General features: G+C 39.7%; 1 long non-coding RNA gene across 1 annotated transcript in view; it reads right to left on the bottom strand.

Annotated features, from left to right (window-relative positions):
* LOC118734208 overlaps window positions 1-11,429 on the bottom strand; it is a 24,840-nt gene extending 13,411 nt beyond the window's left edge. The window contains exons 1-2 of the long non-coding RNA XR_004992353.1: window positions 11,098-11,429; window positions 9,510-11,028 (exon numbers count right to left, since the gene is read on the bottom strand). This is a non-coding gene — a long non-coding RNA (uncharacterized LOC118734208). The remainder of the gene's footprint in view (window positions 1-9,509; window positions 11,029-11,097) is intronic.
* Between the last annotated feature and the right edge of the window lie 5,736 nt (window positions 11,430-17,165).

Genomic DNA, 17,165 nt, shown 5'->3' with positions numbered 1-17,165 from the left:
AATGACTTTCTTTTTGGACAGAAATAAAAACAGTGTGAAAATACCTTTCTATCGAGATTCCATAAGTCCAAATAAGAATAGTTTTGGCCGAGTTATTCAAGTTTTTTGTACATCTATCTTTGAAAAAGTAAAAAAAACAGCATCAAAAATCTCGTTCTTACGATTCCGTTGAAAAGATTTTTAAATATTTTTATGCAGATTTTTTAAGCTTAATCTGTTTGGTCATCTGAGGGGACTTTTTTCAAAAAGTTCTTTAAGAAACTATTTTTATTCATAAAAACCTCCATTTTTGGAGGTATTTTCAAATCGGTCCAGCTCACTTAAATCTTAATATTTTTCCGAAATATTTTGGCGGATGTCTTAAAATATTATACATTTTGTAATCCTGGCGGAAAAACCGCAACTTTTTTGGGTGATGCAGTCTATTATACATATATGTATATGTAAGTAGAAAATTTTTGCTACCATTTTTAGCCACAACGACCCTTTTTAGCTCTTTTTTAGCCCTTTTTTTAAAGGAATTTGGCTACCACTAAAAAAGATTCGCGGCAACACTTCTCTGGACCCGTCAGCCACCGACAGGCCCTGAACGGCATCCACAGGGAATCAGTCTCGACTTATGTAGACTCCCGCCCTGCGAATGCAGTTCTAGGCACCCAACCACCTGACGTGGACGGTGGCTAAATCCTATTTAGCCAAACGGCTGTATCGTGTGTAGGGGCCTTTAGGACTGCTTTGCCGATACTATACACACATAGCTAGTGTGGCTGTTCTGATTTTTTGATTACATCCAATACAAGAATGGTAGAATACAAGATTGCGCCGATTGCAGCAGAATTCGTGAGAGTAATTTTGGCGTGACGTCATCGTAGAGTTGAGAACTGAGAGCGGCAAATAAAACTGCTCTCTAGTGATATGCCGAATTGTCGGTACCCAATACTTAACAGTTTTCGGTAGCCAATACTTCCTTTTCGGCACCCGATACCGATTCTTTATATTAAACCTTCCCCATTATATTTATGCATTTGAAGTTTAGAAAAAACTTTCATTATTAATTTATATGACATCGGCTAAAACACTTGAACTTGTGGTAGTAGTGCACTTTGGCGAAGGTAGGTCAAAATGGACGGAAAAAGTTCGAGCGTGGTATCAATCGACGCGTCTTAACGCCAATAATAACAATCCGAGACCGGAAATTAACATTTTTAATTAATTAAAGAGTTATTTGCAAAAAACACTTGCACTTTCCGCACTATGCTTTGATGAATTTCACCCAAATGAATGGAATAAATGAACTTAATTTAACACGTATTTATTAGTTTTTATACATTTGTGATGTTTTAAGTGTACACTTTCGCGAAATTCTGTATTTAATAGCAATATTCCGATGGTGAAAATCCGCACAACAATCTTGTGTAGTTAATATAAATAAGATGGAGGAAAACTAGCGCTGCCACTCTATTAATACAATTTGTATTTCAACTTTAAAAATACCCAAATAATGCACAAGAAATATACTTTTGTAAAAAGGGGATTTCTGTTCCTTTTCTTCGCACGCAGAAAGGAGAATTCTATGTCGTGAGGGTTATAATCCCTAAGCGCGGCCGAAGGCCGCCTACGCAGAAAGGTGTTCTCTGCAAAAGGTGTACTGCCCCTTTTCTTTGGCAACACAGAAAGGAGAATTCTACGTTGTGAGGGTTATAATCCTTAAGCGCGGCCGAAGGCCGCCTACGCAGAAAGGTGTTGGACGGACAAAAACTTTTTTAATCCGGGGCAGCAGCAATTTAGTTCCATTTTATTTTTAATAGAGTGGCAACACTAGTTTCCCTCCATGTTATTTATATTAACTACGCAAGATTGTTGTGCGGATTTTCACCATCGGAATATTGCTATTAAATACAGAATTTCGCGAAAGTGTACACTTAAAATATCACAAATGTATAAAAACTAATAAAGACCTGTTAAATTAAGTTCATTTATTCTATTCATTTGCGTGAAATTCATCAAAACGTAGTGCGGAAAGTGCAAGTGTTTTTTGCAAATAACTCTTTAACTAATTAAAAATGTTAATTTCCGGTCTCGGATTGTTATTATTGGCGTTAAGACGCGTCGATTGATACCACTCTCGAACTTTTTCCGTCCACTTTGACCTACCTTCGCTAAAGTGCACTTTTACCGAAGCCTGTCAAGGGGGAAATTCTGTAACCAGCTAGCGCCAAGTTTCGAATCGATATCGCACTTGTTGACGTAAAAAAATTTCATATCATACGTTGACAAAACCGATACCGATTCGAAAATTGTCGCTAACTGGTTACAGAATGTGTCCCCAGGCCTACAAAATGATATTGTGTGATTCAGCTGGAACAAAAATGCTTCAAACAAGTAAGAGTTTCTCTACATTATGGCCTCGAACCGACATCTTTTATTTGGATTAGTATTAAAAGCTCTATTGGCTCCTTCATTCGGGTTTTGATAGGCGAGTTTCCCTGAACCGGGTTTTCCATATTTTTGGCCTATGTGTGCTTTTATTCCAAACCTAAATGTACTTTTTAAATCGGTTCCGAATATCGATCAATACTTAAAAGTATTAACTCAGCACATCACTACTGCTGTCAACTCGACTGTGACGTCAGCAAACAAGCTGATTCTGTCAAATTCACTGAGAGCCGATTAACGCTGTTGCCATCGGCGCCACCTTCTGTATTCTGTCCACCGTGCATCCAATCATATATTTTGCGGTTTTTATTTTTCCTTAACTTTTAATTTATTTATTTAAGCTCAGAATTTGTGCTTACTTCAAATTCCTATTTTGAACTAATGAGAACGCGGAGAAAGTGAATTTTACATGAAGTAATAAAGACATTGATGAACATTGAAACAAAGTGTATTCAACTGTGTTTGTTTATTGGTCCTTCGAGCCGGATATGAACCAGCGACCTATGGATACAGTCCACAGGTGCAATCCATGCACACAGTAAACGAAGGAAAAACTTTACTTCCAACAGCTCTCGTCTTAATAGAGCATCTCGGAGTATTGCATAAGGTTCGAGGTCTCATCGATCAAGGTTCTTAAAAAACTTTCATCACCTCGAAAGTGTAAAATCGCCTAAAAACATAAACAGACGGCAGCGTTTATCCGGATCAACTCGGGAATTAACTGCAGTTGATCCGGATTAAGTCCGAGTTAAACCGGATCAACGCTGCCGTCTTTTTAAGCTTTAAGACTCCCCACCGGAAAGGCTCAATATGAAATTTCCGGAATGGGTGGAAAATTAATTAGAAATTCCAGCCATATATGTTCCGTGAAATTAGTTTCGCCGAAAGTCGATTGATATCCAAGCTATCGTCTTCCACAATTGACTAGACTTGTTCCTACCTTCACTATTGAAAAACCCGATTGGAATCAATTCGCCATGTTGGACTTGGCAGACCCCAACTGTTTCCAACAAGCCCAAATCGATATGATTATCGGAAGTGATCTGATCCCACAGGTCATACTCAGTTGCTCCCATTAATGCTACAAAGACTGCAACGAAGCGGCAAATCTCATCAACAATCGTAAAACTCTTTGACCCGGCAGGATGGCTCTCACCCAATATGACTCAAGCCAAATTGCTTCTTCAATATTTATTTAGGAGGTACCGATTGGGATGAAGGCGTCAGGCCAGGATCGCTATTGAAATGGAATCAAATTTTAGAGAACTTACCTCATATCTCGACCATCGAAATCCCTCGATGGGTAAAGTTTTCACCCATACATCGACTCCAGCTTCACGGATTTCGCGACGCCTCAGAAAAGGCATACTGCGATGCTCTCTGCCTGCGCACAACGGATCTTGACGGAAAAGTCGACTGCCTCCTCTTAACAGCAAAAGGAAAAGTGGCACCTTTTCGAATCGTTAGTATCCCGCAGTTGGAACTCTGCGGCGCTGTCTTGCTTGCCCATTTGGTCAAGTCCATACAATAAAACCTTGACCTCTACTAAGAGAATACGTTCCTTTGGTCGGACTCTCAAATTGTACTTGCGTGGTTAGAAAAACCGCCTCACACCTGAAAATCCTGCGGACTTGGGTACCCGAGGTTGTAATCCGCGAGAATTGGCGTCCAACACTCTCTGGTGGAATGGCCCAGATTGGCTTCTACGCTCCGAAGAAGCCTGGCCAAAAACTACCGTTCCGACAATTTTGCCTCCCGAGCAAAGAAACATAGTTGTCAATCTCGCTATAGAAGAGCTAGCCGATGTGCTCGAACGGTTCTGATCTTTTCCTCGTGCATTGTGCGCGCTTGCTTACGTATTTCGGTTCCTCAACCATGGGCTCGCGAAAAGAAGATATACTCCCTGTATCTCGACTAAGGAAAAGTCTGTGCGCTTCATAAACAGAGGGCTCAGTCTCAAATCATGCCCGCGCTTCACCCAGAACGCTGTAGTTTGTCCACCCCTTTCTTGACAACTGGTGTAGACTTCGCAGGTCCATTTCAGATTAAAGCGTCTCAGCTCAGAACGGCAACCTTTCTCAAAGGTTATGTCGCGGTTTTTGTTTGCTTCTCGACCAAGGCTGTGCATCTAGAATTGTGCTCTAATCTCACAACAGAAGCATTTCGCGCAGCTTTCGCAAAATTCGTCGGTCGAAGGGGTCTGCCCTGAGGATTATGTCCGACAATGGCACAACCTTCGTTGGAGCACACCGAGCTCTCAGCAGAGAATTTCCGGAATTTCCGGAATTTCCGAAAGAAGTCTCCAAGGACATTCTATCAAATTATTCCCCTCAAGGAGTTGACTGGGTATTCATCCCCCCAGGTGCCCACCTTATGGGCGGCCTTTGGGAGTCAGTTGTCAAAAGCTTTAAAACCCATTTAAAAAAGAGAAATTCAATTTCGAAGAGTTCTCCACTCTACTAACCCGTATTGAGGCAGGCATTCCCGACCATTATCTCCCCTCTCACATGATCCTAATGATATTTTAGCTCTCACCCCAGGTCACTTTCTGAGAGGCGCTCCACTCACGGCGATTCCCGAACCCGACGCGGAAAACATCTCACTGGTCAACCACTGGGAAAAGCTGAAGGCTTCACATCATAAGTTTAGCCGTAGATGGAAGGATGAATATCTCAAGGAGCTCCACAAGCGCTATAAATGGCAACATCCGCAGAAGTAGATCGAAGAAAGTGAAATGGTGGTTATCAAGGACGGGGGTAGCGGCCGAACGAATGGCGGTTAGGACGCATCATCAAAATTCATCCCGGACCCGATGGCTATGTCCGGGTCGTAGATGTCCGCACGCAGTCGTTCGTACTTACACGTCCGAGTGTGAAGTTGTGTGTTTTGCAGTACTCGTAACTAATAAATCCCTTTATTATTCCATTACAATCACTTTGCCTTTCAACTCATCATATACCAACACTAAAGCCCTTTCTATTTACAGTCAACGTGTCCGACGCCGAGGTCACACGCTGTCAAATCTGCTATCGCCAACACGCACCAAGGCTACTGTCGCAATTGCTTGGCACGGTCCCACATCACCGGCTGTTGTGACTCGCGGCATAGCTGCCAAAAATACGGTCTCGCCCATTACAGCATACTACTCGTCGAGAAAGGTAAGCCCACTGATCTACAGACCCGAGCTACACAGGCCAGACGTCGTGATTACGACCAGGTCACCTCGCGTAAGCTTATGCATTCCCATGCTGGATTTTCGCACTCTTGTTCCCGACACCGGCGCGTGAGCAAAAGCCGCACCCCACGGCGAGCAAGCAGAAGCCGCTCCCCGCGGCGCGGAAGCAGATACCAGACTCTACGACGGACGAGTCGAAGCCGCACCCCGCGGCAGGATGGCAAGAGCCGTACCCAACTGCGTAAAACAAGTGTCCCTGCCTGGCGGTATGAGGATCAGGAACCGCAGAAGTCGAACCCCATTAAACGCGAAGAAGGGTCGTACGCCACAGCGGTCGACACAAGACCGGAACAAGTCCGCACAGCGACGCTCCGTACGGTACGCCCGAACCCCTTCTCGTAAACGAAGTTTTGGTTTCCAACATACGGACCGAGAGATCGAGGCGGCGCGCTACCAAAAGGAAAGAACTCGCCTCCGCGATTCGATCCTTGTCCGACCTTCAAGACGTTTTTTGAATAATGATTCTGCACAAGTGCATGGCGGAACAGGATGGCTAAATCCCATTTAGCCAAACTGCTGTATTGTGTGTAAGGGCCTTTAGGACTGCTTTGCCGATACTATATACACATCCCGAGTGTGGATATTCTGATTTTTTGATTACATCCAATCATATATTTTGCGGTTTTCGTTTTTTACTTAACTTTTAATTTATTCATTAAAGCTCAGAATTTGTGCTTACTTGGAATTCCTATTTTAAAGTAATGAGAACGCGGAGAAAGTGAATTTTACATGAAGTAATAAAGACATTGATGAACATTGAAACAAAGTGTATAAAACTGTGTTTGCTTAGACGGGACTGAACTTTATCTGCCTCGGAAGACCTGCACCACAATAGCTCAATTTCACTCTGGCTATTGCAGCAGCTTAACTCATACCTTAGCAGAATTAATGAGGATGTGCCCAACCAATGCCCGACATGTGGAGAGTCGCCACATGACTCTCGGAACCTCTTCACATGCCCTGGGAACCCCACCCAGCTGACGCCCCTGTCCTTATGGACAGACCCTGTTGAAGTCGCACACTTCCTGGGCCTCCCCTTAGCTGAAACAGACGACAACGTTGACAGATGAACCGACCCGAGCGGGGCTTAGTAGCCGCTACAACAACAACAATCAACAAATATCGATGTAACGGCGCGTTTACATTGGACAATGCTGTCAAGTCAATTAAGATGCATGTATTACATAGTAGTCAAAAACGCTGATCATTGTCTCCGTAACGTAGGCGTCCTGACAATAGTTATGACAATTCATTTTGAGCAAAATGTCGGACTTGAACGTTGTATTATAATACGCTTTTCGCGCGAGCTATTTAAGCTAAAAACTAAAAAATTGTAAAGAAGAGACAAATTTACAAACACATCAGCGTCTCTAGCGTTATTTTAGATCTTTTGTTATGAACTTATCTTCTTTCTTGCACAAGACATCAAAATTATTGTCTGCATACGTCAAATCATTGTAAGTGAGTTGTGCTTTGTGAGAGACGGACGTGTTTCATTTGCGCTCCCGTAAACTTTTTGCTTAACCCGGTATAACCGCTTTTTAGAAAAAGGTTTGCTATTTTAATACACTTGAGTTCCTGAGTAAAGCTTCTCGCCGCTTGCTGATATTCACCTGTCTTCGCTTTCTACATTAAACCTACCTATATCTTCTTATGGAGCCGGTAAGCGTAAAGCAACATCAGCAAACAAAGATTCACCAGCATCAAAAAATCTGCGGCTCGAGAGTAACGGGTCCCTCTCTGAGTCTATACTCACAACTTTGAAATCAACAGAAGATAAAATTTTGTTGATGAAAGAGAGGATCCCTGAGAGAATTAGCGGTCTCTACTCTCAACTATCTGAAGAGATTTCTTCACTCGAGCGTAAGTTCACAGCTAAGTTGCAGCAGAATATCGAAGCTTTCGCGCAACGTATGGACAAAGTGGAACGTAGGTGTAATCGGCTGGAGGAGGAGAGGAGGAAGGGCGCTCAGTTTGTCTGCTGAACTAACTGCAGTTAGGGAGGAGTTAAGGAAACTCAAAAACGAAAAAGTAACTAGCGCCCATTCGGCCGATGCTGTCATTTTTGGTCTTCCGTTTGCCAGCGAAGAAAATTTGTCCAACACTTTCGAACGCGTATGCAAATCTATTGAGTTTTCCCCTCCCCCTATTCGTGACATCTTTCGCACCAAGCGCACGGCTGAGCGCCCTAACAGTGCTGTGGTTGTTAAGTTTCACTCAACCTATGACCGCAATCGCACTCTCTCTGCGTTTTCTCACTACCGGAAAAAAGGAAGTCCGCTGTTTCTCTTAAACTGGCTGGATTTGACAGTGACAGCAGCTTTAACATTTTTGACAGTCTTTCTGCGGACAACAGAAAAATTCTGCAAGCTGCTCTTAAATTCAAGAAAACAAACCAAGTACACAGCGTATTCTCCCGCCGAGGGAGAGTATTCGTCCGCATTTCAGCTAGCAGCGAACCTGTTCCTGTACCAAGCAGCAGTGATCTGATTAACATTGTCCGCGCTACTTAATATTTAACATAGCTATATACATATACACATACATACATTTTAATTTACACATCTGTGTGCTTTTCTATTTCTATTGCTTCTGTTTTGCATTTGTTTAGTTAAACCAAGCAGCAGTGACCTGCTTAACATTGTCCGCGCTACTTAATATTTAACATAGTTACATACATATTCGATTAAGTTACTCTTCAAAAGCAGCGATATTTACTACGAGAATTTTTAGACATTTTTTGGACACTTGCAAATTAAAATAAAAACTTTTAACATAAATGCTGTTACATACAAATTACATATTTCAATCAAAAAGACGTGTTTACTGATACAAAATAACGTAAATAAACGCCAACACCAAAAAGATCGTTGCAAGGACGAGATAAAGCCTAAGGTTATATTTACGATCCAATGCAATCAGCAATTGACGGAAAGATTCAGTCACAGAATCCCGTGCAGGGCGACGCCCAATAATGTCATACCGCTTCGAACGTTGTATTGGACGAGGTGAAGAGTACTCCCCACCAAAATCAGTACATATATATACATACATACATTTTAATTTACACATTTGTGTGTTTTTCTATTTATATTGCTTCTGTTTTGCATTTGTTTTGTTAAACCCTCTTGGATTTATTTCCACTCTCTTTTTGTTCAGGCAATTTATATCCACCGCACCTATGCTGATAAGCTGAATATTAACATACGAACTCTTATTTGTTTTCTATTGTTGTTTGTTTGTTCGTGCATTTGTTTTCGTTGACCATTGCAATGCCGACTGATCATACTGTCTTGTTAAACGTGCTAGGTAAACATGTAGACGGGTTCAAAACTGTTCACTTCAACGCTCGCAGTCTAAACAACGAAAAACCAGATTATGCTAGAAGTATCTTTAAAATATTTTCTGTCGATGTCATCTGCGTGACGGAAACTTGGTTTAACGTTGATATTCCAGACAGCTTCTATTCCATTCCTAATTACAAGCTATTCCGAAATGATTGTTTATGTAAAAAAAGAGGAGGTGTAGCTATCTACTGTAGAGATTACTCAGATGTTAAGGTTGCAAGTCGTTCATCTACATCTGAAATTGAGTTTTTATCTGTGGTTCTGTCCGATACTTACTCTAAAGTACTTGTGTCATGTGTGTACAATCCCAATAAAAACTTTTCTTATCTACCTTTCTTTGAAGATATTTCAACTCAGTTAATTGACTACGACCATTTGATTGTTTGTGGTGATTTTAATATAAACCTAATAACCTTTTACTCAACATCGACCAATTTCATAGACACTGTTGCATGTACTGGCATGCGTATTGTTAATTCTAAAATACTCACTAGGTTTTCTTGTAATGCGCGTCCGAGTTTGTTAGATATATTTATTGCTCCCCCTACCACGTCCGTCGTTCTATTTGATCAGTTGTCCTTTGTCTCCATCATGATTTAATTTTTTGTACATTTAAGTCCAAATTGTGTCAAAATGTTTTTCCTATTACGGCTTTTTCTTACCGTGACTACAATGCAGTTAAATTGGACAGATTATTTTCGGACTTGAACCAATTTTCCTGGGACTATTGTTGGCAATTAGTCACGGTTGATGACAAATTAAACTTCTTAACTCAAAGCATACTCTATTTTTTAAATAAGCACGTGCCACTTCGCAAGCTTACTCCTGCACCGCGTTCCTGTCCTTGGCTCTCCCGCGCAGTCAAAGCGGCCATTAAAAACCGGAACATCGCACACAATGTTTGGAAAAGAAGGCCAAATATTGACAATTGGAATGCTTATAAGCGAGCTCGGAATAATGCTTCCTTTTCTGTTCACCTCGCTAAAAAGAAATACTACTGTGGCAAAATCAACACTGATTTGCCCCCTAAACAGTTATGGTCTTATTTGAAAAGGTTAGGCGTACGGCCATGCTCTGAAGCTTCTTGTTTTCTCGAACCTAATCTCCTTAACACATTTTTTGATTCATCCAATTCTTCCGTAGTACATAATAGCTCACAACCTCTTCCAGATCATCGCCCTCAAGGAAATTTCAGCTGAAACTGAAGTAGCTAAGTGCGTTTACCGCATAAAATCCAGCGCCATTGACACCGACGGCATCCCAATTAAATTTATAAAATTAATTTTACCAAATATTATAAGTTCTCTCACCCATCTGGTAAACCACTGCTTCACTACCTCCACTTTCCCCTCCAGATGGAAAGTAGCAATCATTACCCGTCTAGCTAAGAAACTTGGTGCTTCCGTTCCTGCTGATTTTAGACCCATAAGCATACTGACCGGATTGTCGAAAGTTTTCGAGATGCTTATGGCGTAACTAATATCCGAGTTCGAGAATAATAACCTACTCAGCCTTTGTCAATCAGGCTTTAGAGCTGCTCGCTCTTGCTCGACTGCCATCACAAAAGTACTGGACGATATGCGTCAAGAGTTTGATCAAGGCTACCTAACACCTTTATGCCTCCTTGATTTCTCCAAGGCGTTTGACACTGTCAACCACAGCCTACTGTGTGGCAAATTAACTGACTATTTTGGATTTGATGTAAATGCAGTAAAACTTCTTAACAGTTATTTAAGTAACAGAATGCAGAAAGTTAAAGTCGGCAACACATTTTCAGGATTGGTGGGAACATCTTGCGGAGTACCACAGGGCTCCGTTCTAGGTCCCCTGCTCTTCAGTATTTTTATAAATGATATTTTCAACTCCTGCTCCCATGTTCGTCTACACGCTTACGCTGACGATGTTCAATTATATATCTCTAACCATATCAGCATGGTTCAGGATATAACTCGTAAGCTTAATGAGGGCTTGTGCTCGATTCTTGAATGGTCTGCTGAAAACCTCCTCTGCCTAAATGCTCAAAAATCGTATGTATTACCAATATTCAAGGATAAAATACTTCTTTCTGACATCACTCACCTTTATATTGGAGCTGCAAAGCTTCAATTGGTTGGGTTTTACTATAAATTCCAAGGTGACTTGTGAATACCACATCAATGAAGTTGTGGGAAAAATTTATTACACCTTGCGCTGCCTCAGAGTGTTGCCTCGAAAAGTGTTTCGTACCCTCAGACACGAAAAAAAGCTGGTCTCAAGCTTTATTGTTCCTCAAATTACGAATTTCGAAATAGTGTACAGCAAACTAGACTCTCATTCCCTCCACAAACTCGATGTTACATTTAACCATGCCACTAGGTACGTATATGGCTTGAAGAAATTTAACCATTTATCTACATTCAGAAACTCGATACTTGGCTGCGACCTAAGCAACTTTAGAAAAGCTCGTAATTGTATATTTATGTTTAAATTGATTGTTTATAAAAAGCCAGAATATCTATATGATAAGCTTAAGTTTTCCAAATGCACACGCACCTTTAATTTTATATTGCCAAAGTTTAATTATTTAAGTATTGCAAGACTTTTTTTGTTAATGGAGTCAGACTTTGGAACTCCCTTCCATTGTCTTTAAAAAACTCGCTTTGTGAAGGCAATTTCAAAAAACTTATCTTTGAATATTTCACTGATAAAGTCGCATATTGAGGTGGTTATAAATTTTCTCTTTAGCTTTCTACGCTTTATACAATTTCTGTTTGTACTCTAGTCATTACGTTTATTCATTCTTGCATATTTATATATTTATATTTCTATATTCGTTATTACATATATTTTTGTTCTATATCCTTTTATTCTAATATTCTAATGTTCTTTGTATTGCGCAATAAAAGATCAAATCTTGATGCGCTAATGTATTGAACGAAATAAATGAAATCAAATGAAAATAATCAAGACAGTGATTGACAGAATTGGAAAAGTATGCATGTAGTAGTGAAAAAGTGTGCATGTATTGCTATTGTCATGATCGTATTGCCCGGTGTAAGCCCTAAGTAAGTTTCGATGCATTGATGCGAGGAAAAACATCGATGTATTTTTGCCACTGAAATCACTATTTCAAGCTAAAACTGGCTACACACGACGAACTTATGTACAAGCTGCGCTGCGCCCAAAGCGTAAAAGCGTCTTGCGGTGCATGTACGTCGTTTGTAGGGCGGTTCACGAGCATGCTAGCAAAAAATCAAAAAAATTTGATTTTCAGCGAGCATGCTCGTCGTTTGTAGCGTGGTTTGCGAACATCGCATTGGAAACAAAAACGACAACCTCATTTTGTGTTGATGCTTGAAGTGTGCACATCGGCGGATAAATACATCCCAGCCATGTTTGTTAATTTAATTTTTGATAAATGAGGCTAAATTACTATAAGTATATGTATGTACATACATACAAGTAAAATATAAATAAATTTAAGTAACACATACATAAAAAAGCTAAGTTAAAAGCATTGCAATCGCATCATCCGCGTCTTTGCTAATCATTTTTACGCTACCACGACAAAATCAAATATGAGCCGCTCGCCGTCTGTAGCAAACGACAACGAGCATGTTGGCGGATATGTGCGCGCAGATGTTCGTCGTGTGTAGCCAGTTTAATACTCCAAAGTAGGAATGTTCGATATTTAAGAAAGTATCGATATCATGAATCGATTTATTTCATTGCATGTAAAATCGATATGGGGGTATATCGGGCTGAACAATTTCGATATCGAAAAAATCGATGTTGAAAATCCTACTCCCAATTGAATAGAATATTAAACCTGCCTATCAACTCACCTAATTGTGCTATTTCTAATTTATATATGTACTGAGGATTAAAACGGCATGCCGGACGACTCAAGCGGTTTGTCAAACTTAAGAGCTAAATAAATCACACAAGCTGCTGATTAAACCTACTTTAGTATTTTCCCATACACTTTTTTGTAGATGAAAAATAAATTTCAACTTGAATATCGATATTGCGGGTAGAGTATCGATGTCTTCGATATATCGACCTTGGGATATCGATTCAAAAAATCGATTATCGTGTCATGAAATATCGATATTCAGTATAATCGATACGATATCGAAAATTCCTACTCCATTGAGCACTGTGACCCCTTTCAGACACGTCAAGTTTTGCTTCCAAGTCTGCTCGGTTCGTTGGCGAAAGAGGTGAGCAGAGAGGGGAAAAGTACATTCGTCCCACCTCCTTCGCCAACGCACGAGCAGACTTGACGTGTCTGAAAGGGTCTGTCACACAGCCAGTATTTATTGATGTGATCCAAGTATCGCGATATTTATCGACGGTGTAGCATGCAGTATTGATGGATCGTGATCCATAACGCAAAATTTTTATAAATTTTAAAATCTCGATCGCGGATCGCAATACCGTCAATAAATATTGAACGTGTAGCACTTTCAAAACGCGATCCACACATTTCGTCAGTACATCTTGTACTCTCATAATGCGAACATCGAAGACGTATTCGCAATGCTTTCGTTATCGTTGCTTAAAACCTTTCAAAACAAATAGAGAAATTTTTAATTAACATGTGAGACTTTAAAATAATTGTGGAATGCATTATCCGCAAATTATTCATACAAAATAAAAATATTTTCTTGCATCATAATAAGCGTTCAGTACAAAAATTATGCAAGTACTGACGCGGAAATATTGAACATGTAGCATACGTGCGCGCTCCATCAAACCATCAATATGGATCGCGATCCAAATATCGTGATAATTACTGACCGTGTGACAGGGCCCATAGTTGCGCTCCAGCGGCAGTACGAATAGCAGGAATTTACAGGATTTTACAGAAAGCTGTTCCCGCACGACACTTTACATAAGGTTTATTAATGGCGAAAACAGCTGTTACTGTAAATCCTGTAAAATCCTGCAAAACCTGCTATTCGTACTGCTGCTGGAACGCAACTCATATTTTTCATACCAAGTAATTTTGGTATCGATACTTTTGAGCCACATACTGAGCAGTGTTGCCGCGTCGTCATGAAAAAATTTATCGTAAAAGAAAAAAGAAACAAAAACTAAACTAGAAAAACTTGGCCCGTAGTCATAGTCAAAATAAAGTCGACTTTAAAGTTAGTTGCAGCTTTTTTTGACAGATATCCCATTGAAAATTATGTCAAAAAGCTGCAACTAACTTTAAAGTCGACTTTATTTTGACTATGACTACGGGCCAATGTATTTAAGTATCAGAGTATCAAGTTAAAAAAAACTTAAAAAATGCTATTTGGTTTCGTACCTTTACTTTTTATTATTGCCAATAACCGAAAAAATCATGTAATTCATACATTAATACAAATATTTTACATATCGTGACTATCTACAAAAAAAGAGATTATTGTTTTTAATCTTGTATAGAGACGAACAAAAATATTATGTGTAGATTTTATAGGAAATTGAATTCAAACATATATACACACATACATAAAACTATTAACTGTCGATCATTTACGTTAATTATCAAATACACACGTATACACATGATACATTCCACAGATTCTCAACAATTTGTAATAAATTGCTATTTCTCATTTCATATTGGATCAATTTTAAATCTGAAAATAAACGCTCTAAATTATAAATGAATGAAATCAGAACTTTATACATAGTTCATTTAAAGAATTTTTCTTTAAACTTAAGGTTTAAATATTTTTGATCGCATTTTGAAAGCTGTACAGCATGCATACATAAATATTTTCTCACTAAAATGTTTTAAAATTTGTACTACGTGAAAAATTTAAAAGTATCTCGCGAAATTAGCGAGAAAATAAGGTAGGGGTCTTCTCTTAAACTCGTATAAGCCTCGTGAACCTCGTAAATCTCGTAAACTTACGAGCTTCATAAAATAACTGTCAAGATTTGTATGGAGCCCCTCGTAAATTTACGAGGCAAATTTGATGCGCAAACGACTTCGTAAACTTCAGTGTTGCCCAGGCGCCGAAATTTTTATACTAAAATGTATGAGAAAATAAATGAACAAAATAATACGCGAATAAAATGAATGAATTTGATTCACTAATTGTATTGACTTGGGCTTTCTGCTAGTTTTCCGCATTTTTAATGGTATTTTAGCCAAGAGTGATAGAAACAAGATGGCGGGATTTTATGGAAAATCTACGAAACCAAAAATTGCTTCACAAAATCCTGGTGGGTCTGTCAAACAGTCACTTTACGCACCTATTTACACCTTTTCGCAAAGGGAGCGTGCCCATAAAAGCCTCGTAAACTAACGAGTTTTACACGGTTTAATACCATTTTCACACGCCGTCCTGAATTTCTTTGTTCGCTCCCCCAATTAGAATCGCAAATTATTCCATTCCCACGGGTATATTCTTCATTCGATTTGACAGTTCTCTGTCTCTGTGTTTTGTTTTTGTTATTCTTCGCTTCAAAATTGGTACAAAATGTAGGTTTTTCCTAAAAATGTATAACTTTCCGTATTAAATAAGGGATTTACACATTGATAAACTTTACTTTTCGAACTCAGCAAATATGCTAGTATTGATTTGTGAGCTTCTTCTTCTTCTTATTTGGCGCTTAAACCGCCTAAGCGATTTTGGCCGAGTCCAAAACAGCACGCCAGTCATTTGTCTTCTGTGCTAACTGACGCCAATTGAAAATGCCAAGTGAAGCCAAGTCCTTCTCCACCTGGTCTTTCCAACGCAGAGGAGGCCTTCCTCTTCCTCTGTTACCAGCATCGCGGCCCGCGTTGAATATTTTCAGAGCAGGAGCGTTTCTGTCCATCCGAACGACATCGCCAAGCCAGCGGAGAAGCTGAATTTAAATTCGCTGCACTATGTCAATATGCTAGTATTGATTTGTGAGCTAGTCTCGATAAATTTCTGTTAAAAATTAGAGGCGGCACCGATTTGTTCGTAATTTGCATGATAATTGGATCTGAATTACCAACAAATAAGATAATTCGCTCTCAAAATTTTGTATACCGAATTGCGTAATTCGAAGGGTAACTGGAGTGCGAATTACGAATGAGAGAGCGAACTACGTAATAGAGGTGGCGTGCAAAAGCCGTATAAGGGCCGGTTGTTCAATGTCTGGTTATCACACTTGACTATAACATGTGATCAATAAAGCAGTCATTGTATTTAACCGGCGCTAATCAGACATTGAACAACCGGCCATGAAACTTCACGAATTTAAGGGAATCCCCGAAATCTTCCGAAAATTTGAACAAACCCATATCACTTTTGAAGTGTATGGATCACAACGGCAACACTGGTACTGAGTACGTATCGAAAAACATACTCGTATCGATACCAAGGCGAATTTCCTTTCGGGATTTCTACCTCTACTAATATAAATCGCACATGGCTTTACACGCGGCCACACACGACGAACAAGTGCGCGAGCTGGCTCGCAACATGCTCCCTGTCGTTTGCCATAGACGGTGAGCGGCTCATATTTTACCTTGTCGTTATAGCGTAAAGATGGATAGTAAAGACGCCGATGATGCAATTGCAACTTAGCTTTCTTTTTATGTATGTGCTACTTAAATTTATTTGTATTAAGGATCTTCCTTTAAACTCGTAAAAGCCTCGTAAACCTCGTAAAGCTCGTAAATTTACGAGCCTCGTAAAGGAACTGTCAAAATTTGTATGGAGCTCCATTTACGAGCCCCTCGTAAATTTACGAGGCAAATTTGATGCGTGAACGACCTCGTAAACTTCAATGTTGCTCTGTGTTGTTCAGAAATTTTTATACTAAAATGTAAGATAAAATAATGAAAACAAATGAAAAAACAATATGCGATTAAAATTAATAAATTTCATCCACTAACTATATTGACTTAGGTTTTCTGTTAATTTTCGGAATTTTAAATTTTTTTTTTAGCCAAGAGCGATAGAGACAAGATGGCGGGATGTTATGAGAAATACAACGAAACAAAAATTGCTTCACAAAGGGGGCCTTCCCATAAAAGCCGCGTAAACTTACCGAGTTTTACACGGTCTAAGGGCCGGTTGTTCAATGTCTGATTAACACAAATCGGAGGTAGAAGCTCCGGTTAAGTACACCGACTGCTTTATCGATCACATGTTATATGCATGATGTCGAAATCGTCGATAGTGTAGTGG

Source organism: Rhagoletis pomonella, unplaced genomic scaffold, assembly GCF_013731165.1.
Source record: "Rhagoletis pomonella isolate Grant_MI unplaced genomic scaffold, Rhpom_1.0 Rhpom_scaffold_00002, whole genome shotgun sequence".
Taxonomy (NCBI): domain Eukaryota; kingdom Metazoa; phylum Arthropoda; class Insecta; order Diptera; family Tephritidae; genus Rhagoletis; species Rhagoletis pomonella.
Note: the sequence above shows the minus strand (reverse complement) of the source record. Positions and strands in the feature narration are given on the sequence as shown.